Here is a 7,036-nt window from a genome sequence, read left to right as displayed (position 1 = left end):
ATAATTATGCAAAAAGGCGAATGCTTGAGGATTCGGATTTTCAAAACAGAGGACTACGATATTAACATTCTTTTGCATTTTACAGAAAATGGCATGCTTTACGGGTAATTTTTGCACAATTAAAAAATATTTCTTGAATACCTTAGATTCTGCCCTTTAATATCTTGGATATTGTCAGTTAAAATCTTCTTTTTTGAATATCTACGGATGCTCTACTTCAGTATCTAGATTTCTGTCCCATAGTTAAATCGCTAAGATATTACCTATTAATATCTAGATAGTCTGTGCTAACATCTATTTTTCTTCGTGTAGCTTTACAAAATTTTTGTAAATATTAACTAATATTTTGAACTATTGGTACAAAAAAAATAGTATTTTCTTTGAAACCCGCTTTTCATATTTTACGCTAAAATTATCATTAAGAAATTGGTGAGAGAACAACTTTCTTGAAGAATAGAAAATGGACTTTTCGAGAGATTGCTAAAGATTTATGTAATTGTCTTGATTTTTTTTGCAAAACCTTTTGCCATTTCAGTAGCCTTTTTACAGATATGGCAAAAGACAAGCTTTCATTTTGAAGAGAAATTCTTATTCATGTTTTAAAGTGGATAAATGTCATAAAAATTGCAAATAATTAGAACTTCTCGCCTTCTAATGTAAGAATAATAAATCACTTGCATTGAAAACTCTTACCTAGTATTAAAAATATCCCAAATGCCACTAATATTTGAAATTATTTATATTTTTTATGTTTTTCGAAATTATTATACTACTTAGGGTGGCATGATTGAACTTGATGGTTTAAAAGTTTTATAGTACTTTTTTCGGTCATAGAAAATTTGAAATTATTCAGCAAACTTTGCAGAAATTAATAATTTTCCCTCAATAAGTATCAGGTGGCATATAATTACCTACGCATTAGTGTGCAATTAAGTGCCTAAAGAATTTTAGTTTAATGCTATAAAAATTCCCATTATTCATTTCCTCATTTAATTGAACCAAATATTTATTTTTTATGCATAATTTAATTTGACTTTTCAAATGAAACATTACCTTTAACTAAAATAATGAATATTAATGTAAATACGATATAATACTTGATTAATATTCTAATGAATTAAATAATTACTTCTTTTATTTAAACCCAAAGACTTTATTTAAATCGAGACTAATTAGTAAATACCAATGCGCCCTGATCAATTTAAAAAATCAAACTCATTGCATAAAATAAATATTTATTTGAAGGATTAATCAGATTTCAACGAATCCAGATTTTCGTTTGCAAGGAAAAAATTTCCTTGAACGTGTAAAACATTTATTTTATTCAAGAACACACAGCCAAAGGAAGAATTTTCATTTAAAAAGTTTAATGATCCACCAACAATGATGGCTTTAATAAAATAGTTAAATTTTCTGCAAAGTTATTAAATTTTTTACTGAAAAATACCGATTTTCAACAAAAGGCGAGACTCCTCTACCGAACAGTTGAGTTTTTAGCTCATAAAGGAAAATTTTTTAACAAAACTTGAATAGTTAAATTTTCAGACAAAAAATCCTTAATTTTTAAGCCTTAAAATAGTTATAAATAACAAAAAACAATTCGTTTGAATTTTTAACTAAAATAATGAATCTTCAAGAACAATCAAATGACCGAAAGATCTTTTTTTAACCTAAAAGATTAATTTTCTACCTAGAAAGGAGATCTTTTGACAAAATAGTGCATTTCTAACAAGATAACTGAATTTTCAACTAAAAGAGATCATTTTGTAATTTCAAATATGAATTAAAAAACCAAACATGGAATAGATTAATTCTGATTTGAGATAATTAATTCCCAACAAAAAATGCGTTTTGAACGAAATATTTAGACTTTCAACCGTAGGTATTAATTTTTGTATAAAGTGATGAGTCCTCACGAAAAATTTCGTTTTTTTTTACAAAGCAGATCTACTTTCAACCAAAAAAATTAATCACTAACGAAAAATGTAATAATTGATATTTCAAACAAGGAATATTTAAATTAAAATAAAAACAATTAAATTGGGTACAGTTCCGAATAGCTGAATTCTCTGATTTTATTCAAACTCCGCATACTTATGTACTTTGTTGCGCTGATTACGAATTTGATAGTGAAAATTGACAACCAGGTTATCTTCATGGTGAAACCATGAAATGACTATAAAAGTCATAGTTGCGTTTATCTATGCCAAAGTGTAAAATTTTGCAAAATGTTTTCTACAAAAGTTTTAGCTCCCATTGAGGTACATATTTTTTGTTTTGTCTTCTTGCTAGTGACAGTTGCCAAAAAAAGGAACGATAAATCGTCTTTTATGTGAAAAAATCCATAAACATCATGAATTTTTGAGTTTATCTCAGCCAATACGCCAAATTCTGCGAAATTCTTTAGACAAAAATTTTAGATCTCATTGAAATACAAATTTTCTTTTTCAAACAATTTTTCCAAAAGTGATAGTTTCCAAGTTGTTTAACCCCCTACCCCTTTACCAGGTCACGTGGGTGACGGGAAGACACCCCTGTGACTGGACTCAGACATAATGTTGTTTAAACCCCCACCCTTAAGGTTTTTTCCCTATAAAAATCGATGTATCACAAAGTTTGCCGAAAACTATCGCTCGCCGCTAATAATGTTTGAAACAAAAAATGTGTAACTTGATGAGCTATACAATTTTTTTCTAAATACTTAGCGATATTGTGCGTATTGGCTTAGATGAAAGCAAAAAGGCATGATTTTTATGGGTTTTAAAAAAAAAACTTGATTATCACTAATTTTCGCGAAAATTATCAGTCTTGCAAAAAAATTTGTGTTAGAAAAAATATATATTTTGATGAGATCTATAACTTTTGTTTGAAAGATTTTGCAAAATTGAAAAATCGGAGAATTTATCTATTAGGAAGTTTATCCATTAAATTCAACCAAAATCTACAAATTTTTAATCAAATACTTGAAACCATAAACGAAACTGATTTATTTTCAACCAAACATTTGCATTTTTAACAAAAAACGGTGACATTTCAAAGAAGATTTTATTGGTGACCTGTGTTTTAATTTTGACGATGACCTTCAAGGGTTTTTTAAGGTAACCTTTTCTTTTTGAATGGAAACCGCCTTTTTAAATCGGCAATCGATGGAAAAGAAGATTATCCTTTTAAATATGTACGCAGGTCATATATACATTCTAACCTTGACGGTCACTCTAAGGTCATTTAAACTTAAACAAGGTCTGCATACATCTGGGTCAAGTTTAAATTGGAGCTCTGACCTAAGTACATATTCTAACATAAGATATATGATGAAATATCGATTTCCGATGTAAAAAGGGAGGTATTCAATAAAAAACGTTAGCTTCAAATGACCTTGAATGTTATCGACAAGGTGATGCTTAAGGTCACCACTGAATGCGCATTACTAAAATTAGTAACTTTGCTCGTTACAAAAAAATTGAAAAGCTTCGATTCCCAGAGATGTGCAGACCTTGTTTAATTTTAAATGAGCCTAGAGCGACCTCAAATTTTTATCAAGGTCAACTTCTTTTCAAAATGGAAACCACCCTTTTTACATCAGCAATCGATAGAGGTGTAAATTTTATGTTCGAACATGAGTTCAAACAGAGGTATGCAGATCTTGCTTAAAATTAAATAACCCTTTAAGTGACCTACAAGGTTACAATGTACCAATGACATCGTCAAAATCAAAATAAAATTCAATTCCCCGTTGAAAGTTACTTCAATAATGACCTTCACTTCCCTGAAAAATATCTTAGCTGAGGAATTGTTCAGACGTTCCAGGACTTTTGTAATACGCTGTATATATTTTAGGTAATGTAATATTACAACAATTTAGGATAAGTTTTTGTTCACGATTGGAATAAAAAATGTAGTAATCTGGCATATGGGGCAATATTGCACATAGAGTAATATGTCACTTAAGGTAATATAGTACATAGGGTAATTTTGCACATAGGGTCCATGTTTTCGGTTTGGTTACTACATTGATCGTAATATGACAAATGTATGGGTCTACGGTTTGGTCAGGGGTATATATTTATCACAATATTGTACTGAATTTTCTAAAAATACGTCCAAAATTGTGCCAATGTTTTTGATACGAATGTATACTAAGGTAGAAACTGAATCTTTTTTTCATATTATATAGAGATAGCCTGCTACGCTTTAGGACAAAAATACTGATTTTACTGATGCTCCAAAATTAAATTCAGCTCGATAGCCAAAATAGTGCGTGTTACAAATTACAAAAAATAAAAGAAACTTAAATAGAAAATGTTTGCAAGCTGCTTCTTTATTTCAGAAGCTTAGTGAAATATGGTTTACTATACATTTGTAGAAGTTTATTTTTAATATGAAAAAAGTAAAATCATTTCAAGTATTAATTAATGAACAATTTTGTCAACAAAGTAAGAAATAAAATTATTATTTCATAGCATAGAGAATTGTAGTATAGCTCAACATTTTAAAAGGTGGTTTCTAGATTCTTTATTTGAAAATACTAATATTATTTTTAAATTTATTAAAAAACGAATTAAAAAAAATTGTTTGGTAAATTAAATTTATTTGTTGGTACACTTACCGATAGAAATTGCCATTAAATTAAGGACTAGGAACTTCATCATGTTTGTATATGTATAATAATATTCCAAGAAATCAGAAAGTAATATTTTTATTACAAAAACAACGATCCTGCTTCTATACGTAGCGTCTATCAGTATGGTAAGAGAGTAGACCTCAGAGGATGAAAAAATGTGGAAAATAAAAAAATTTGTGGACTTATCATCAATATTTTATGTTCATTTATCTTCATCAGACATTACGAGTAAGAAGAATGTTTTTTTTTATCTTCAAAGGTTTATTACTAAGCTTAAAATTCGATACGAACGACAAGAAAGGCTATAACTTATATCTTGGAACGGCATGCAAATACACTGAATTCGAAAACTAAAAATATTGAAGCAATAAATACAAAAATTCGCAATATTTTCTTGCTAGAAATCATGTTTTTTTCAACATACAGGAACTTTTTAAATTTTGTTGGAATTATTTTCAAATGAAATCAGCAAGCTTCCAGCAGAGTTTGGCTTCTTTTTTAGTTTAAAAAATGTTTCACTTTTTTAAGTAAATTAAATTATGTTAAACATTAATAGACCGTGTATTAAAACTCACAATTATTCCATTGTATTTCGTTAAAAATTTATTTTGAAAGATCACATTTAATTTAACATGTTCTTTATGATTTTCTACATTTAGAGGTATTCATTCTTAACATGCCTTAGAAAATCCTTCTCGGACTTTATTAATAAACAATTTTGTCAACCAATAAAAAAGCAAAGTATAGTTAGAAAACTATTGATAAATAATAAAACATCGCCGCGTAAAATATTATCGGGTCAGAATTGCATCCAACTAAGACAAAAATATTTTTTAAGCATCAAACTCTAATATGCTTTTGCAACATTTTCAAAAACAGCTAGGGTTATTAAAAGTACAAAACACGAATTAATAAACATTCAATAAAAAAATTTTTTCGTCATCATCCATGCAGTCTTTTATGGCTCTAATCGGGTGCTCCCCAGTTATCAGGAAAAATTCTTTGTTATTCAAAAAGCAATTCATTTTCGCAAATTTTAAACAATTAAAGTGCCTGTATCTATTAATGCCATAATTAAAAATTTGCGAAAAATGATACTTTAAACTTATTTTTAAAAAAACGAAAGCAAAAATGTTAGTATCTGAAAAACAAACTATATATTATAAGAATTAGAATCGTAAAAAAATTAATAAAGTCCGAATCTCAGCCTGCAATTTAGATTTTATTATTACTTTTGGTTTGGAATTAAATGGAGTGGCAGGATAGGTGTGCGCAGGTTTTTAGAAAGTAATTCATATGAGCATGTAAAATTACTATTTTTCAAGCATTTGAATATTTATAGAGTTGCAGTGCAGAACTAGCTAACCAACATTTTTTCTGGGAATGCGGTTTTTGCATACATCTCCGCGTCTTCCTTTTTCAATTTGATAAACTCTTATCTTTTCTTAAACTTTTTTCTGACGATATCATTATTAAAAAAGTTTTTTAAATGCAGTTCAATAATAAAAGACTTCCTCTTTCAAAGAAAAAGTCGTTTTGCGAACGATTTGAAACTTTTTCAAGCACCAAAGTATCAATCAAATCTCAACCTATAATCGTCAATTTCTAGAAAAAGCAACTTTTATACGTTTGTCTTTTTCATGAACTTTTATTTTTGAGATCAAAAACGAGATTTATTAAAATTTTTGTTATGTTTTGTTTATAAAGAAACATACAACTGCTTTCTTTTTATAGACCTTTACACTAAATCTTTATTTTCCTTAAATGTAAATTAAATTATATAATTACTATAATTACTATCATTACTTAAATATAAGGCTGCACCTACCTGTACCGAAATTTTGGTACAAATAACCGAATTTTTTCGGGACAAATAGTTGTACCTGGAAAAGAGATTCTACGTATTAAACTTTCGCTGCAAATAGAAGGATTTTTTCGGTACACATAAACACTGCCTAAATTTAAATGTAACTTTTCTCTAGTTTTAGATGGACAATGATTCAGTTTAAAAAATAATTCAGATATAAAACTCCTGGAGTTTTGAATTCGGGTTGAAAGTTTTGTTCTTCAGTAAGCATTTGCCCGGATCTTTCACTAGGGGAGAGGAAAACTTTAGAAAACCATCTACTTGACTATCGTGTTTCAATTCAGGGATCCGATATCATCGAATGTACAGTGGTCCTAGTTTTCAAACCTATAACCCATCCGAGTTTAAGCCACGCTCGAAATAGCCTAAGGCCCACATTACATGGATATTTTTTTAAAACTCTGTTTTTAATTTCCTAGGCTCAAATTATAAATAAATGTGTCAAATAAGAAGTTTTAAAACATTTTCGGACAAACCTTCCTTGATGAGGTAGATATTGATGAATAACACAGCCACACAAAGAAAAACAAGTGTGCGGATCTGGTAAC

The 7,036-nt window shown here is 28.6% G+C and overlaps 1 long non-coding RNA gene across 1 annotated transcript in view; it reads right to left on the bottom strand.

Annotated features, from left to right (window-relative positions):
- Positions 1-4,763, bottom strand: part of LOC117178753 — a 5,760-nt gene extending 997 nt beyond the window's left edge. Inside the window, exon 1 of the long non-coding RNA XR_004467831.1 lies at positions 4,607-4,763. This is a non-coding gene — a long non-coding RNA (uncharacterized LOC117178753). The remainder of the gene's footprint in view (positions 1-4,606) is intronic.
- Positions 4,764-7,036: the final 2,273 nt, after the last annotated feature.

This window comes from Belonocnema kinseyi, chromosome 8 (assembly GCF_010883055.1).
Source record: "Belonocnema kinseyi isolate 2016_QV_RU_SX_M_011 chromosome 8, B_treatae_v1, whole genome shotgun sequence".
Lineage (NCBI taxonomy): Eukaryota > Metazoa > Arthropoda > Insecta > Hymenoptera > Cynipidae > Belonocnema > Belonocnema kinseyi.
Note: the sequence above shows the minus strand (reverse complement) of the source record. Positions and strands in the feature narration are given on the sequence as shown.